The 19,279-nt window shown below is 50.7% G+C and overlaps 1 long non-coding RNA gene across 1 annotated transcript in view; it reads left to right on the top strand.

Annotated features, from left to right (window-relative positions):
* Nucleotides 1-2,830: 2,830 nt before the first annotated feature.
* LOC134995204 (uncharacterized) overlaps nucleotides 2,831-19,279 on the top strand; it is a 29,821-nt gene continuing 13,372 nt past the window's right edge. Inside the window, exon 1 of the long non-coding RNA XR_010198099.1 lies at nucleotides 2,831-2,998. This is a non-coding gene — a long non-coding RNA (uncharacterized LOC134995204). The remainder of the gene's footprint in view (nucleotides 2,999-19,279) is intronic.

The raw sequence follows: 19,279 nt of genomic DNA on the forward strand, positions 1-19,279 counted from the left end.
AGGACACACTAACTAGAAGGGATCAGTCGCTCTCTATGTAGCTGTAGCTGACTAGAATAAGGGTTTCAATTGTGCTTATAAGCATCTGGACTGTCTCCGACTCTGAGGGTATGGCACTACTACATTGAAGACTAATCAATAAGGAAAGGGAAATGGGAGTATCCTCTGCACCAGTTGAAAATCAATTATTCTATTAGATATACTAAATGCCCCAATAATACATGTAATATGATTATAATTCTCAATCATATGTTGGGGGTGCTGCCAGGAAATTAAGGAAAAGCTGCGATATATACTGTACCTCAAAGGTAAATAACATAGAAGATTCTTGAGGGTTGCAGCAATTGGTTGGATCCTGAATGTATAACCACACTTATTAAGGAACACCCTCATATTGAATAGTGAGACTATGGTGCGATGATCCTGGTTTTACAAACACTAATAATATTATATACAGTAATAAAATAAATTACACACAGTGAACATAATGATTTTTAATTGATACAGTACTTTTTATATATGAAAAATGTTTCCACATATATTTCACATCATTCTTAAGTAATAGAAAATAAAAGTTATATTTTAGATTAATCACAAAAATCTTTTTCTTCTCTCCGTGCGCCAACAAAGAGACAATCTTCCCTATCTTCTTCTTTTTACATTGAAGACTAGTCTCTCTTCCTTTCTCACTGTCTCTTTTTGACTAGTAACACTGTCATTAAACAGGGGTCTGTTTCTGTAGTGTCAATGTGGCTGCAGTGGATACCTGTGTGTTGTGACTACATTCTGCTGGGTCCCAAGCCCAAGGCACTCACTATATCCCCTTCCCTATGCTGACTGGTCACAGCGGTCACAAATGCTTTCCTTTCCTTACCGGCAGTGCAGAGTCCGCAGCTCCGTCTCTCCCGGCGGGTCTCCTTTATCTCCTGACACCTCAGCTCCCACTGGCTGTCCGCTAACATTCAGCAAGCTGGGGGCGGTACTCGGATGCTGGCTCCGGCTTCAACCACGGCGGACGGCTCAGGGCTCACTTTCCTCTCTGATGCAGGATAGCGTTCTCGGTAGCGGGTCTCCCTCCTGTACGACACTCCTTAGCGCCGGTCTCTCACTAGCTCCGGTCACAGCGGCAGGCGGCGGCTCAGGGCTCTCTTACAGATCTCCAGTAGAGGTTCACGCTGGGACCTCCGTACTCTCTCCACTGGTACACGATCTCCTCAGAAGGGCTCAACCCTCGTCAGCCAGATCCTCTCCTCAGCGGCAGCTGCACTCTCCACAGCGTGTCTCCTCTCACACACACTGGTGCGAACCCTGCCTCCTCTTTTTCCCGCTCTGCCACAGCCAATCAAAACTCCATCAGCCTTCTCACTCCCTCCTCCATTATAAGTAAGTCCAAGGATTCTAGTGCCTGTCTGCTCACAAGTCCTACTGGCGTCTTCCAGGCAACAGTCGAAGGGAGTGTTAACCCCTTCAGCTTTGACAGGACAGGTAGTAATTGAAACTCAGCAAAGGGAGAATTATGGCGACCTTACTTACTGTATGTCCTATCCAATCTGACAGTTGCCTGCACTGTACATCTTTTGTGAAACCAATTAAGGGGGGTTCAGTTCAGAGTGTCACACTACCCCAGGACATCAGCGCTAACCCTACTATTCTGGCGGTGCTGTCCCTGAAGCAGCAGGGGACAGCGCCACCAGAGCACATACTGTCTTGCGGGATCGTGGAGTGATCCTGCAAGACTGTGCATGGAGGATCTCTTGGGTGGCAGCTGTTAATTAACAGCTGAGCTGCTGGAGGGAGACTCCTCTGAAGCAGTGTGTGGGGGCCCCCCGGGACGGCCGCCCCATTTCACCCCTAGCTTAATCTGGCTCTGCATACACTATTAACACACACAGACACTAGTGATACACCATACAAACACTATTAACACACACAGACACTAGTGATACACATACATACATACATACATACATACATACATACAGTACACACACTTACTACTAACAGACACTAGTGATGCACAGCCCACACAAGAGTCCCGTCCACCCAGCCCTCCTCCTCCATCTGTGCCCTGGCTCTCCCCAGCACATCACACCGGCCGTGCTCTCATCACCAGCCACTCGCCTCCTGTCATCTCCATGCCCCTCACCTGTCGGGCCCTCGGTATGGAGTTGGCATCCATGTGGTTCCCGGTCTGAGGCAGGACTCCAGGGTAGCCAGAAATGGCGGCGGCAGCTCCTCCGTGGTGCACAGAGAGTTGTGTTGCTGCTGCTGCCGGCACACTGGGTAGTCCCACACGGCGCCGTCTCAGCTGCACTGCATGAATGTGGCCAGCGGGGCCAGGTCCCGGAGTCGCGCACAGCTCCCTTAACCTCTGGCTCTGCTGCCCACAGGAATAAAAAGTGTGTGGGGCTGAGTCGGTGTTTTACGGGGGGGGGGGGGAGTGGTCGCCCTCATTGCCCTGCTGGATCTGCCACTGCCGGTGGCTTTGTGACTGTGACGCGGCATCCACTGCAGATCAGTAGCCCTATGGTCACGGAGGATGGCCACAGAAAGACACCAATGCAGCTGTGTAGGCAGGGCCGGATTAACAATGGGGCGGGTGGAGCTGCAGCTCCAGGCCCCCCATCACAATAGGCCCACTGCATCTGCATTGCTGCTGCAGCAGCAAGGAAATAAATTTCCCTGCTACAACAGCTTGCCAGTGACAGTGTGAAGCACCGCCCCTGTAGCTGGTACTAGTAGTACATTGAATCATACTGCCGACCGAGTGGCTCCAAATGCCAGCGGCAAGCGGGTACTCACAGGGAATAAAGGAACTCGGTAGGGGGCGGGGCTACACGGACCCAGGGGGCGGAGCTATGCGGGACTCAGGCTGCCACTGCCAGGGCTTGCTGCTGCACATGGCTGGAGAAGAGGAGATCTGCCTGCTGCACACGGTGCACAACATCCAGGTCTGACCCAGCCATTGACACTGCATTGGTCTCTGCTGTAGTGTAAGGTAAAGAGTGAGTGGAAGGAATTGTATGTGACTTGTGTATCTGTGTGAGCCTCTTTTTGTGTGTGTGTGTTACTTCCATGTTAACTTCTATAGTGTGTGTGTCTTGCATATGAGCTTCTGCAGGGGATAGAGTTTAATATAGAGCATGAGTGAGGAAGTGTGTGAGAGTGATACAGTGCAGGGGGAGGGAGTGTGTGAGTGTGATACAGGGCAGGCTGCGGGGGTGGAGGGAGTGTGTGAGTGTGATACAGAGCAAGCCTCGGAGGGAGGGAGTGTGTGAGTGTGATACAGGGCAGGCTGCCGGGTGAGGGAGTGTGTGAGTGTGATACAGGGAAGGCTACGGGGGGGGGAGGAGGAGGAGGAGGAGTGTGTGAGTGTGATACAGGGCAGGCCGCAGGGGGAGGGAGTGTGTGAGTGTGATACAGGGCAGGCTGCGGGGGGAGGGAGGGAGTGTGTGTGTGTGATACAGGGAAGGCTGCGGGGGAATGGAGTGTGTGAGTGTGATACAGGGCAGGCTGCCGGGAGAGGGAGTGTGTGAGTGTGATACAGGGAAGGCTGCGGGGGAATGGAGTGTGTGAGTGTGATACAGGGCAGGCCGCGGGGGGGGGGGGGGGGAGGGAGTGTGTGAGTGTGATACAGGGCAGGCTGCGGGGGGAGGGAGTGTGTGTGTGTGATACAGGGCAGGCCGCGGGAGGAGGGAGTGTGTGTGTGTGATACAGGGCAGGCCGCGGGAGGAGGGAGTGTGTGAGTGAGATACAGAGCAGGCCTCGGGGGGAGGGAGTGTGTGATACATGGCAGACTGCGGGGGGAGGGAGTGTGCGAGTGTGATACAGGGCAGGCTGCGGGGGGAGGTAGTTTGTGAGTGTGATACAGAGCAGGCCTTGGGGGGAGGGAGTGTGTGACTGTGATACAGGGCAGACTGCGGGGGGAGGGAGAGTGTGAGTGTTATGCAGGGCACAGGGCAGGCCGCGGGGGGGGGGGGGGGGGAGGGAGTGTGTGAGTGTGATACAGGGCAGGCTGCGGGGGGAGGGAGTGTGTGTGTGTGATACAGGGCAGGCAGCGGGAGGAGGGAGTGTGTGAGTGAGATACAGAGCAGGCCTCGGGGGGAGGGAGTGTGTGATACATGGCAGACTGCGGGGGGAGGGAGTGTGCGAGTGTGATACAGGGCAGGCTGCGGGGGGAGGTAGTTTGTGAGTGTGATACAGAGCAGGCCTTGGGGGGAGGGAGTGTGTGACTGTGATACAGGGCAGACTGCGGGGGGAGGGAGAGTGTGAGTGTTATGCAGGGCACAGGACAGGCTGCGGGGGGAGGGAGTGTGTGAGTGTGATACAGGGCAGGCTGCGGGGGGAGGGAGTGTATGAGTGTAATACAGAGCAGGCCTCGGGCGGAGGGAGTGTGTGAGTGTGATACAGCGCAGGCCACGGGGGCAAAGAGTGTGATAGACCGCAGGCCGCGGGGGAATGGAGTGCGTCAGTGTGATAGAACGCAGGCTGCGGGAGGAGGGAGTGTGGGGCCAATGTGTTTATTCTATTGAGACCATTAAGTTTACCCCCCCGTCCCCTTTGGGTCCAGTGTGTTTGTATTTTCCTGTCGGGTTCCAATGTGTCTTGAGAATGACGACCAGCTCAGTGGTATGAATATGAAAGTCCGCTGTTTTCTCATAACTGGAGATTCCTTATGGAGATGTAAAATTAAACAGTGGTTATACCATTTGTGTATTGGTGAGTGCCCTGTTTTTTTTAAAACGGACTGCATGTGGTCACTGTTGGTGACATTACAGATGAGTCTTTGGGAGGAGTGCATATTGCTTTAATTAACTTTATTTCTCTTACGTCCTAGAGGATGCTGGGGACTCCGTAAGGACCATGGGGGTATAGACGGGCTCCGCAGGAGACATGGGCACGCTAAAGAACTTTTAGTATGGGTGTGCACTATGGCCCTCATTCCGAGTTGTTCGCTCGGTAAAATTCTTCGCATCGCAGCGATTTTCCGCTTAATGCGCATGCGCAATGTCCGCACTGCGACTGCGCCAAGTAAATTTGCTATGCACTTAGGATTTTTACTCACGGCTTTTTCATCGTTCTGGCGATCGTAATGTGATTGACAGGAAATGGGTGTTACTGGGCGGAAACAGGCCGTTTTATGGGCGTGTGGGAAAAAACGCTACCGTTTCCGGAAAAAACGCAGGAGTGGCCGGAGAAACGGAGGAGTGTCTGGGCGAACGCTGGGTGTGTTTGTGACGTCAAACCAGGAACGACAAGCACTGAACTGATCGCAGATGCCGAGTAAGTCTGGAGCTACTCAGAAACTGCTACGAGGTGTGTAATCGCAATATTGCGAATACATCGTTCGCAATTTTAAGATGCTAAGATTCACTCCCAGTAGGCGGCGGCTTAGCATGAGCAAATCTGCTAAAATCCGCTTGCGAGCGATCAACTCGGAATGAGGGCCTATCTCCTCCCTCTATGCCCCTCCTCCAGACCTCAGTTAGATCTTGTGCCCAGAGGAGATAGGGTGCATTACAGGGAGCTCTCCTGAGTTTTCTGTGTAAAAGAATTTTGTTAGGTTTTTTATTTTCAGGGAGCTCTGCTGGCAACAGACTCCCTGCATCGTGGTACTGAGGAGAGAGAAGCAGACCTACTTAAATGATAGGCTCTGCTTCTTAGGCTACTGGACACCATTAGCTCCAGAGGGAGTCGGAACACAGGTCTCACCATGGGGTTCGTCCCGGAGCCGCGCGGCCGTCCTCCTCGCAGAGCCGGAAAAAAGAAGCCGGGTGAGTATGAGAAGAAAAGAAGGCTTCAAGGCGGCAGAAGACTTCAGATATTCCTGAGGTTAGCACGCAGCAGTAACGCTGCGCGCCATTGCTCCCACACAACACACACACATGGCACAGATGGGTGCAGGGCGCAGGGGGGGCGCGCTGGGTAGCAATAAACCTAATTTCTCTAACGTCCTAGTGGATGCTGGGGACTCCGAAAGGACCATGGGGAATAGCGGCTCCGCAGGAGACTGGGCACAAAGTAAAAGCTTTAGGACTAGCTGGTGTGCACTGGCTCCTCCCCCTATGACCCTCCTCCAAGCCTCAGTTAAGATTTTGTGCCCGAACGAGAAGGGTGCAATCTAGGTGGCTCTCCTGAGCTGCTTAGAGTAAAAGTTTAAATAGGTTTTTTATTTTCAGTGAGACCTGCTGGCAACAGGCTCACTGCATCGAGGGACTAAGGGGAGAAGAAGCGAACTCACCTGCGTGCAGAGTGGATTGGGCTTCTTAGGCTACTGGACATTAGCTCCAGAGGGACGATCACAGGCCCAGCCATGGATGGGTCCCGGAGCCGCGCCGCCGGCCCCCTTACAGATGCTGAAGCAAGAAGAGGTCCATAAATCGGCGGCAGAAGACTTTCCTGTCTTCATAAGGTAGCGCACAGCACTGCAGCTGTGCGCCATTGCTCTCAGCACACTTCACACTTCGGTCACTGAGGGTGCAGGACGCTGGGGGGGGCGCCCTGGGAAGCAATGAATTTACCTTATTTGGCAAAAAATACATCACATATAGCTCCTGGGCTATATGGATGTATTTAACCCCTGCCAGTTTTCCAGAAAAAAGCGGGAGAAGAGCCCGCCGTGAAAGGGGCGGGGCCTATCTCCTCAGCACACAGCGCCATTTTTCCCACACAGCTCCGCTGGTAGGAAAGCTCCCAGAATCTCCCCTGCATCCTGCAACTACAGAAACAGGGTAAAAAAGAGAGGGGGGCACTTATTTGGCAAAATAACAGATATAAGCAGCTATAAGGGATAGACACTTATTGTAAGGTTGTCCCTATACATATATAGCGCTCTGGTGTGTGCTGGCAAACTCTCCCTCTGTCTCCCTAAGGGGCTAAGTGGGTCCTGTCCTCTATCAGAGCATTCCCTGTGTGTGTGCTGGGTGTCGGTACGTGTGTGTCGACATGTATGAGGAGGAAAATGATGTGGAGGCGGAGCAATTGCCTATAATGGTGATGTCACCCCCTAGGGAGTCGACACCTGAATGGATGGCCGTAATTAAGGAATTACGTGACAGTGTCGGCACGTTACAGAAAACTGTTGACGACATGAGACAGCCGGCAGCTCAGTTAGTGCCTGTCCAGGCGTCTCAAACACCGTCAGGGGCTATTAAACGCCCGTTACCTCAGTGGGTCGACACGGACCCAGACACTGACTCCAGTGTCGACGGTGAAGAAACAAACGTATTTTCCAGTAGGGCCACACGTTACATGATAACGGCAATGAAGGAGGTTTTGCACATCTCTGATACTGCAAGTACCACAAAAAGGGGTATTATGTGGGGTGTGAAAAAACTACCCGTAGTTTTTCCTGAATCAGATGAATTGAATGAAGTGTGTGATGAAGCGTGGGTTACCCCCGACAAAAAACTGCTAATTTCTAAAAAATTATTGGCACTATATCCCTTCCCACCAGAGGTTAGGGCTCGTTGGGAAGCACCCCGTAGGGTGGATAAGGCGCTCAAACGCTTATCAAAACAAGTGGCGTTACCGTCTCCAGAAACGGCCGCCCTTAAGGAGCCAGCAGATAGGAGGCTGGAAAATATCCTTAAAAGTATATACACACATACTGGTGTTATACTGCGACCAGCAATCGCCTCAGCCTGGATGTGCAGTGCTGGGGTGGCTTGGTCGGATTCCCTGACTGAAAATATTGATACCCTGGACAGGGACAATATATTATTGACTATAGAGCATTTAAAGGATGCATTCCTATATATGCGAGATGCACAGAGAGACATTTGCACTCTGGCATCAAGAGTAAGTGCGATGTCCATTTCTGCCAGAAGAGGATTATGGACGCGACAGTGGTCAGGGGATGCGGATTCCAAACGGCATATGGAAGTATTGCCGTATAAAGGGGAGGAGTTATTTGGGGGCGGTCTATCGGACCTGGTGGCCACGGCAACGGCTGGGAAATCCACCTTTTTACCCCAAGTCACCTCGCAGCAGAAAAAGATACCGCCTTTTCAGGCTCAGTCCTTTCGTCCCCATAAGGGCAAGCAGGCAAAAGGCCACTCATATCTGCCCCGGGGCAGAGGAAGGGGAAAAAGACTGCAACAGACAGCTTCTTCCCACGACCAGAAGCCCTCCCCCGCTTCTGCCAAGTCCTCAGCATGACGCTGGGGCCTTACAAGCGGTCTCAGGCACGGTGGGGGCCCGTCTCAAGAATTTCAGCGCGCAGTGGGCTCACTCGCAAGTGGACCCCTGGATCCTGCAGGTAGTATCTCAGGGGTACAAATTGGAATTCGAGACGTCTCCCCCTCGCCGGTTCCTGAAGTCTGCTTTACCAACGTCTACCCCCGACAGGGAGGCGGTATTGGAAGCCATTCACAAGCTGTATTCCCAGCAAGTGATAATCAAGGTACCCCTCCTACAACAGGGAAAGGGGTATTACTCCACGCTGTTTGTGGTACCGAAGCCGGACGGCTCGGTGAGACCCATTTTAAATCTGAAAGCCTTGAACACTTACATAAAAAGGTTCAAGTTCAAGATGGAGTCACTCAGAGCAGTGATAGCGAACCTGGAAGAAGGGGACTACATGGTGTCTCTGGACATCAAGGATGCTTACCTCCATGTCCCAATTTGCCCTTCTCACCAAGGGTACCTCAGGTTTGTGGTACAGAACTGTCACTATCAGTTTCAGACGCTGCCGTTTGGATTGTCCACGGCACCCCGGGTCTTTACCAAGGTAATGGCCGAAATGATGATTCTTCTTCGAAGAAAAGGCGTCTTAATTATCCCTTACTTGGACGATCTCCTGATAAGGGCACGGTCCAGAGAACAGTTAGAGGTCGGAGTAGCACTATCTCAAATAGTACTACGACAGCACGGATGGATTCTAAATATTCCAAAATCACAGCTGATTCCGACGACACGTCTGCTGTTCCTAGGGATGATTCTGGACACAGTACAGAAAAAGGTGTTTCTCCCGGAAGAGAAAGCCAGGGAGTTATCCGACCAAGTCAGGAAACTCCTAAGACCAGGCCAGGTGTCAGTGCATCAGTGCACAAGGGTCCTGGGAAAGATGGTGGCTTCTTACGAAGCGATTCCATTCGGCAGATTCCACGCAAGAACTTTTCAGTTGGATCTGCTAGACAAATGGTCCGGATCGCATCTTCAAATGCATCAGCGGATAACCCTGTCTCCAAGGACAAGGGTGTCTCTCCTGTGGTGGTTACAGAGTGCTCATCTCCTAGAGGGCCGCAGATTCAGCATTCAGGATTGGGTCCTGGTGACCACGGATGCCAGCCTGAGAGGCTGGGGAGCAGTCACACAGGGAAAAAATTTCCAGGGCTTGTGGTCAAGCATGGAAACGTCACTTCACATAAATATCCTGGAACTAAGGGCCATTTACAATGCCCTAAGTCAGGCAAGGCCTCTGCTTCAGGGTCAGCCAGTATTGATCCAGTCGGACAACATCACGGCAGTCGCCCACGTAAACAGACAGGGCGGCACAAGAAGCAGGAGGGCAATGACGGAAGTGACAAGGATTCTTCGCTGGGCGGAAAATCATGTGATAGCACTGTCAGCAGTGTTCATTCCGGGAGTGGACAACTGGGAAGCAGACTTCCTCAGCAAAAAACAGGACAGATATTGCTCCAGGTCAAGGGACCCTCAGGCAATAGCTGTGGACGCTCTGGTAACACCGTGGGTGTACCGGTCAGTGTATGTGTTCCCTCCTCTTCCTCTCATACCAAAAGTACTGAGAATCATAAGAAGGAGAGGAGTAAAGACTATACTCGTGGCTCCGGATTGGCCAAGAAGGACTTGGTACCCGGAAATTCAAGAGATGCTCACGGAAGACCCGTGGCCTCTACCTCTAAGACAGGACCTGCTCCAGCAGGGACCATGTCTGTTCCAAGACTTACCGCGGCTGCGTTTGACGGCATGGCGGTGGAACGCCGGATCCTGAAGGAAAAAGGCATTCCGGATGAAGTCATCCCTACCCTGATCAAAGCCAGGAAGGATGTAACCGCAAAACATTATCACCGTATTTGGCGTAAATATGTTGCGTGGTGCGAGGCCAGGAAGGCCCCTACGGAGGAATTTCAACTGGGTCGATTCCTGCATTTCCTGCAAACAGGACTGTCTATGGGCCTCAAATTAGGGTCCATTAAGATTCAAATTTCGGCCCTGTCGATATTCTTCCAAAAAGAACTAGCTTCTGTTCCTGAAGTTCAGACGTTTGTCAAGGGAGTACTGCATATACAGCCTCCTTTTGTGCCTCCAGTGGCACCTTGGGATCTCAATGTAGTGTTGGGATTCCTAAAATCACATTGGTTTGAACCACTCACCACTGTGGACTTGAAATATCTCACATGGAAAGTGGTAATGCTGTTAGCCCTGGCTTCAGCCAGGCGTGTATCAGAATTGGCGGCTTTATCCTATAAAAGCCCTTACCTAATTTTTCATACGGACAGGGCAGAATTGAGGACTCGTCCTCAATTTCTCCCTAAGGTGGTTTCAGCATTTCACTTAAACCAACCTATTGTGGTGCCTGCGGCTACTAGGGACTTGGAGGATTCCAAGTTGCTGGACGTAGTCAGGGCCCTGAAAATATATGTTTCCAGGACGGCTGGAGTCAGAAAACCTGACTCGCTGTTTATCCTGTATGCACCCAACAAACTGGGTGCTCCTGCTTCTAAGCAGACGATTGCTCGTTGGATTTGTAGTACAATTCAGCTTGCACATTCTGTGGCAGGCCTGCCACAGCCAAAATCTGTAAAAGCCCATTCCACACGGAAAGTGGGCTCATCTTGGGCGGCTGCCCGAGGGGTCTCGGCTTTACAACTTTGCCGAGCTGCTACTTGGTCAGGGGCAAACACGTTTGCTAAATTCTACAAATTTGATACCCTGGCTGAGGAGGACCTGGAGTTCTCTCATTCGGTGCTGCAGAGTCATCCGCACTCTCCCGCCCGTTTGGGAGCTTTGGTATAATCCCCATGGTCCTTTCGGAGTCCCCAGCATCCACTAGGACGTTAGAGAAAATAAGAATTTACTTACCGATAATTCTATTTCTCATAGTCCGTAGTGGATGCTGGGCGCCCATCCCAAGTGCGGATTGTCTGCAATACTTGTACATAGTTACAAAAATCGGGTTATTATTGTTGTGAGCCATCTTTTCAGAGGCTCCTTCTGTTATCATGCTGTTAACTGGGTTCAGATCACAAGTTGTACGGTGTGATTGGTGTGGCTGGTATGAGTCTTACCCGGGATTCAAAATCCTTCCTTATTGTGTACGCTCGTCCGGGCACAGTATCCTAACTGAGGCTTGGAGGAGGGTCATAGGGGGAGGAGCCAGTGCACACCAGCTAGTCCTAAAGCTTTTACTTTGTGCCCAGTCTCCTGCGGAGCCGCTATTCCCCATGGTCCTTTCGGAGTCCCCAGCATCCACTACGGACTATGAGAAATAGAATTATCGGTAAGTAAATTCTTATTTACTGGCAATAAATATGTTTATTAGGCTGCGGAGGCAGCAAATAAATGATCCCCCGCCATTTTTTGATTATTGAAGCGGGACCGAAGCCCGCCGCTGGCTCCCCGGACTCTCCCCTGCTGAACGAGCTCAGAGGGCTGGAAAAAGAGGAGGGGGGCACATTACAGGCGCAGTGAGTGGAAATCAGTGTAATTTCATATAAAAGCGCTATCTGGGTTTATTCCAGTGTCAGTTTGGCGCTGGGTGTGTGCTGGCATACTCTCTCTCTGTCTCTCCAAAGGGCCTGCTTTGGGGAATTGTCCCCTTATAGCTATATCCCGGTGTGTGGGGGGTGTCGGTACGTGTGTGTCGGCATGTCTGAAGCGGAAGGCTTATCCAAAGAGGAGGTGGAGCAGATGAGTGGTGTGTCCCCGTCGGTGGTGCCGACTCAGGATTGGATGGATATGTGGCATATGTTAAATGCAAGTGTAGCATCATTACATAAGAGACTGGACAAAGCAGAGTCCAGGGTGTCGACAGGGGGTCAATCTACGGATTACACCGACTCACAGGGCCCGTCGGGGTCTCAGAAACGTCCCTTGTCACAAATAGTGGACACAGATACCGACACGGACTCTGATTCCAGTGTCGACTATGAGGAAGCGAGATTGCACCCTAGGGTGACAAAAAGTATTCAGTGCGTGATTATTGCAATAAAAGATGTTTTGCATATCACTGATGAACCCTCAGTGCCCGACACGAGGGTGCACATGTTTAAGGAGAAGAAACAGGTAGTAAACTTTCCTCCATCTCATGAACTTAACGAGTTATGTGAAAAAGCTTGGGAAACTCCAGATAAGAAACTGCAGATTCCCAAAAGGATTCTTATGGCATACCCTTTCCCTACACAGGACAGGGTACGTTGGGAATCCTCTCCCACAGTGGACAAGGCTTTAACTCGCCTGTCCAAGAAGGTGGCGCGGCCGTCTCCTGACACTGCGGCCCTCAAGGATCCTGCGGACCGCAGGCAAAAGACTACATTAAAGTCAATTTATACACATACTGGTACTTTACTTAGACCGGCAATTGCGTCGGCATGGGTATGTAGTGCAGTAGCAGCTTGGACAGATACCCTGTCAGCTGACCTTGATACCCTTGATAGGGATACCAGTTTGTTAACATTAGCTCATATTAAGGACGCAGTCTTATATATGAGGGACGCTCGAAGAGACATTGGATTACTGGGTTCAAGAGCCAATGCCATGGCTATTTCGGCGAGAAGATCCTTATGGATCCACCAATGGACGGGTGATGCGGACTCAAAAAAGCATATGGAGGTCTTACCTTACAAGGGTGATGTATTGTTTGGGGACGGTCTCGCGGACCTGGTTTCCACAGCTACCGTGGGTAAATCTACCTTTTACCTTTTGTTCCCCAACAGCAAAAGAAACCTCCACAGTATCAGATGCAGTCCTTTCGGTCGCATAAGTCCAGAAGAGGTCGGGGCTCCTCTTTCCTCGCCAGAGGTAAGGGTAGAGGTAAGAGAACACCTGCTTCGGCTAGTTCCCAAGAGCAGAAGTCCTCCCCGGCTTCCGCTAAGTCCACTGCATGACGCTGGGGCTCCCCTACGGGAGTCCGCACCGGTGGGGGCACGCCTTCGACTCTTCAGCCAAGTCTGGGTTCAGTCGGACGTGGACCCTTGGGCGAGGAAAATTGTTTCCCAGGGCTACAAGCTGGAATTTGAGGAAGTTCCCCCGCACCGGTTTTTCAAGTCGGCCATACCAGCTTCCTCCCCAGATAGGGAGGTAGTATTAGCTGCAATTCAAACCCTGTGTCAACAGCAAGTGATTGTCAGGGTTCCCCTGCACCACCAGGGAAAAGGATATTATTCGACCCTGTTTGTGGTCCCGAAGCCGGATGGTACGGTCAGACCCATTTTAAATTTAAAATCCCTAAACCTGTACTTGAAACGGTTCAAATTCAAGATGGAATCGCTCAGAGCTGTAATTTCCAGCCTGGAAGGAGGGGATTTTATGGTGTCGCTAGACATAAAGGATGCTTACCTTCATGTCCCCATATATTCCACTCATCAGCAGTACCTGAGATTCGCTGTACAGGATTGTCATTACCAGTTTCAGACGTTGCCGTTTGGGCTTTCCACGGCCCCGAGGCTTTTCACCAAGGTAATGGCAGAAATGATGGTGATCCTGCGTAGGCAGGGTGTCACAATTATCCCATACTTGGACGATCTCCTGATAAAAGCGAGTTCAAGAGATCAATTGCTGAAGAACGTGTCGCTCTCCCTGAGGGTGCTCCAACAACACGGTTGGATTCTCAATCTGCCAAAGTCGCAATTGGTTCCAACGACTCGACTATCGTTCCTAGGAATGATACTGGACACGGAACGAAAGAAGGTTTTTCTACCGTCGGAAAACGCCCAGGACCTCCAGAACATGGTCAGAGACCTGCTAAAGCCAAAAACAGTGTCAGTTCATCAATGCACTCGAGTTCTGGGAAAAATGGTGACCTCATACGAGGCCATTCCTTTCGGCAGGTTTCATGCAAGGCCATTTCAGTGGAATCTTCTGGGCCAGTGGTCCTGGTCCCATCTACAAATACTTCAGAAAATAACACTGTCCCCCAGGGCCAGGGTGTCTCTCCTATGGTGGCTGCAAAGTGCTCACCTTCTAGAGGGTCGCAGATTCGGCATTCAAGACTGGGTTCTGGTGACCACGGACGTGAGCCTCCAAGGATGGGGAGCAGTCACCCAAGGAAGAAATTTTCAGGGACTATGGTCAAACCAGGAGTCCTGTCTGCACATCAATGTGCTGGAATTAAGGGCCATATACAACGGCCTTCGACAAGCGGAGGGTCTTCTTCGCAACCTACCGGTTCTGATTCAATCAGACAATGTCACAGCAGTGGCACATGTGAACCGCCAAGTCGGGACAAGCAGCAGAGTCGCAATGGCGGAAGCCACCAGGATTCTTCGCTGGGCGGAAAATCACGTAAGCGCTCTGTCAGCTGTCTTCATTCCTGGAGTAGACAACTGGGAAGCGGACTTCCTCAGCAGACACGATCTCCATCCAGGAGAGTGGGGACTTCATCAAGAAGTCTTTGCAGAGATAACGAGTCTCTGGGGAATTCCTCAAATAGACATGATGGCGTCACGCCTCAACAAAAAGCTTCCGAGGTACTGTGCCAGGTCTCGGGACCCTCAGGCAGTAGCAGTAGACGCCCTGGTGACACCATGGGTGTTTCAGTCGGTCTATGTGTTTCCTCCTCTTCCTCTCATCGCAAAGATTTTGAGGATTATAAGACAGAAAAGAGTACAGTCGATACTCATTGTTCCAGGCTGGCCTCGAAGGGCCTGGTACTCAGATCTTCAGGAAATGCTCACAGAAGATCCTTGGCCCCTTCCTCGCAGGGAGGACCTGTTGCAGCAGGGGCCCTGCGTATTCCAAGACTTACCGCGGTTGCGGTTGACGGCATGGCGGTTGAACGCCAAATCCTAGCTGAAAAAGGTATTCCGGAGGAGGTCATACCTACTCTGATAAAGGCTAGGAAGGAGGTGACGGCGAAACATTATCACCGTATCTGGCGGAAATATGTCTCTTGGTGTGAAACCAAGAATGCTTTTATGGAAGATTTCCATCTTGGCCGTTTTCTCCACTTCCTACAGACAGGAGTGGATATGGGCCTAAAGTTAGGCTCTGTTAAGGTACAGATTTCGGCCCTATCTATATTCTTTCAGAAGGAATTGGCTTCTTTACCAGATATCCAGACTTTTGTGAAAGGAGTGCTGCACATCCAGCCTCCTTTTGTGCCCCCAGTGGCACCCTGGGACCTTAACATGGTGTAACGGTTCCTTAAATATCACTGGTTTGAGCCCCTTCAAACGGTTGAATTAAAATGTATCACCTGGAAGGTGGTCATGTTATTGGCCTTGGCATCTGCAAGGCGTGTGTCAGAATTGGCGGCCTTGTCTCACAAGAGCCCCTATTTGATTTTTCATGTGGATAGAGCGGAATTGGGGACTCGTCCTCAATTTCTACCTAAGGTGGTGTCTTCATTTCATATGAACCAACCATGTATTTTACCCTGAAATTAGGATTGAGAATTTGCTTTTTAAAACAAGAGGGTCTCAGGAGATACGCCAATCACTGCGTGACTGTCTGCCTGGGACCGTGGCCAATCTCTATCACCCCACGATGCACTGCAGCTTATACTAACATGCTGCTCTATGCTATGGCCAATAGATTTCCACCACGTCTCCCTCCCTCCGTAGCTGCCAGTAAGTCAGCAGCTGCAGAGGCGTCTCTTCACATCATCTGTGCGAGGGATCGGTAATGACATCACCAACACAAAGAGCAGGTGAAAAGGTGTCCAGCTCTAGCATGCGCACAGCGTCTATTCACCTAAGCAAAGCAGCGAGTGACAGGAGCCTCCCAACTACCCCCCACTGCGGGATACTGCGACCTGCGGGTGGGACAGCAGTGCGGTCCCCAAAAAAGGGACTGTCCACAAAAATAGGGACAGTTGAGAGGTATGCTATATGCTGGGTCACCTTAGAGTTACCCCTGTTCTACCCTGTCCAGATGACACCCTTTCTCCAACCCTACCCCCTCTAACTACCATTCCTGATATATCTTCTCCGTACAGCTAATGTTAAAAAAAAAAAGTAAAGTCTTTTTCTTTATTTTTTTTACATACAGAATTAGTTAACATTTGACATCAATATGCGACCTGGACCTGTAGCTTCTTTCGTTGAGAGGTTTCAGATTGACGTCATCACTAAGCGTCATTTTTCATAATACGGTTATGTTAACAAGAGATGTTTCCCTTTGTTCATTACACTATTGATATAAGTGAAGAAGGTAGGGAGATTGAGGTTTTTCAAGGTAGGCATTAGTCACAAACAACATGGCACAGGCCACACCCCCTGTGCAGACCACACCCTCACAACATCAACCACACACCCCACATTACTAGTCACATCCCCACTGCGTTTTCATATACCCTGCAGCACCATAAAATAGGCCCTTCATAAATTTCAGCTCCAGGCCCATGTGAACCTTAATCTGGCACTGTGTGTAGGGGATAAAAGTCACAGGCCGAGACATGCCTGCATTTTTGCCGACACTCCCCGTAACTGCCACAAAACAGACCCTGACTGTCAATCACTTTGCAAATGAATCCTCACTCCGACCACCCTTGTAAGACCATCGTGACACATGCACAGTGCTTCTTAGACGCATGCACAGTCAGCTGATAATCGCTCAACTGTGAAAAAATCATGTTTGCGTACATCACTGAATCAGACCCATGAACCAAAATCAAATCTGACAATGTAAACTCTCTGCATTCTCTGTCCATGCTTCATTTCCCAGAAACATGGTTAACTTACATTTTTAAGACTGTATGTTGAACAATTCCATTTATAACATACTGTAGGGCTATACACTGGATTTTTGGGGGAGATAAAAATCTACATTAACATGATAAAATGAAGCAGAGTTTTAGCAATTTCTCTCGCAGTTAGTGCAAAGGCATAACTGTGACTTTCTTCTCCCTTTGGCCAGAAAGTTTAATGATTTGGATGCCCTCCAATAATCTATATGAAACTGCGGAACGCTCTCTGTGCTCTGACGACGTGCGAAAACCATAATCTATGAATGTAGATTATGTTTCCGAAGGTGACACTTTTTCAGCCATTTATTTGCCATTTCTTGTCTGCACAGCATCACTGCATATACTGTCTCTTTCCAACAGCAAACAACTAACAACTGTCCAGATTAAGGTAAGTACAGTGGGCATGTGACGACAGACAGATACTTATTAAAGAGGGTGGGGGTAAAGGGGCACGTACATTGACATGTGTATCTGTGTGTGACAGTATGTATGAATGTGTGTGACTGTGTGTATGTGTGTGTGTGTGTGTGTGTGTGTGTGTGTGTGTGTGTGTGTGTGTGTGACTGTCTAGGTGTGTAACTTTATATGTGTGTGTGTGTGTGTGTGTGTGTGTGACTGTCTAGGTGTGTAACTTTATATATGTGCGTATGTGACTGTATGCATGTGTATCTGTGTGTGACAGTATTAGTGTTCACTCTAGGATTTTTTTAGGGCAGGGTGCTGATCACGGGGAGGGCACATTTTTCATTCGTGAGGGCACATTTTTCATTCGTGAGGGCACATTTTTAAGTTAGAAGGGCCAAATCAGGTACATACTATAATGCTTGGTGCTCCCATTCCTATAGGTGAAAGCATGGACAGTGCGCGCCGGAGGCGTGCAGCAAAAATTTAGGGGAGTTGTTTCGTGGGGAAGGGGCGTGACCACATAATAGTACCAAATCACATTATACCACACAATAGTGCTGCTTATACACATTGCACCAGGTAGAACCTCCTATACACACTGCGCCAGGTAGAGCACGTTATACATATTGCGCCAGATAGAGCACGTTATACACATTGCACCAGGTAGAACCTCCTATACACACTGCGGCAGGTAGAGCACGTTATACATATTGCGCCAGGTAGAGCACGTTATACACATTGCACCAGGTAGAACCTCCTATACACACTGCGCCAGGTAGAGCACGTTATACATATTGCGCCAGATAGAGCACGTTATACACATTGCACTAGGTAGAACCTCCTATACACACTGCGCCAGGTAGAGCACGTTATACATATTGCGCCAGGTAGAGCACGTTATACACATTGCGCCAGGTAGAGCACGTTATACACATTGCACCAGGTAGAGCACGTTATACACATTGCACCAGGTAGAACCTCCTATACACACTGCGCCAGGTAGAGCACGTTATACATATTGCGCCAGATAGAGCACGTTATACACATTGCACCAGGTAGAACCTCCTATACACACTGCGGCAGGTAGAGCACTGAGGCACACTGCACCAGGGAGAGAACACTGAGGCACACTGCACTAGGGAGAGAACACTGAGGCACACTGCACTAGGGAGAGAACGCTGAGGCACACTGCACTAGGGAGAGAACACTGAGGCACACTGCACTAGGGAGAGAACACTGAGGCACACTGCACCAGGGAGAGAACACTGAGGCACATTGCACCAGGGAGAGAACACTGAGGCACATTGCACCAGGGAGAGAACACTGAGGCACACTGTAACAGGGAGAGAACACTAGGAGGAAGGGGAGGACGGGCACAGGGCAGATGCAGAGCGGCACTCACAGTTGCGGAGGAAAGCGCTGTGCCGGGTCAGCGGGGTCGGTCTCTTGATGCTGACGGCGGAGCCCAGGTCAGCGCGCAGCGCCATGGTGAGGGGGAATCAAACCATGCCGGAGGACTGGCGGGAGACACCGCAGGCTCTGATTGGCTGCTCCTCCCCACTGCACGCTGGCCCTGTCTCCGCCTTCAGCTGAGAGCTATCAGCGCGGCGGGGGGGAGAAGTGCCAGCGCGGCGGGGGGGAGAAGTGCCAGCGCGGCGGGGGGGAGAAGTGACAGCGCGGCGGGGGAAAGAAGTGACAGCGCGGCGGGGGAAAGAAGTGACAGCGCGGCGGGGGGAGAAGAGCAGTCCTTAGCAGGGCGGCAGGGCGGGCACAAACGGGCAGGGCGGCATTCTGTCACTCAAAAAAGGGGCAGGGCGCAGCGCCCTGCAAAAGAAGCTTAGAGTGAACACTACAGTATGTATGAATGTATGTGACTGTGTATGTTTGTGTGTGTGACTGTCAAGGTGTGTAACTTCATATATGTGTGTATGGGACTGTATGCATGTGTATCTGTGTGTGACAGTATGTATGAATGTGTGTGTGTGTGTGTGTGTGTGTGTGTGT

Source organism: Pseudophryne corroboree, chromosome 1 (assembly GCF_028390025.1).
Source record: "Pseudophryne corroboree isolate aPseCor3 chromosome 1, aPseCor3.hap2, whole genome shotgun sequence".
NCBI lineage: Eukaryota > Metazoa > Chordata > Amphibia > Anura > Myobatrachidae > Pseudophryne > Pseudophryne corroboree.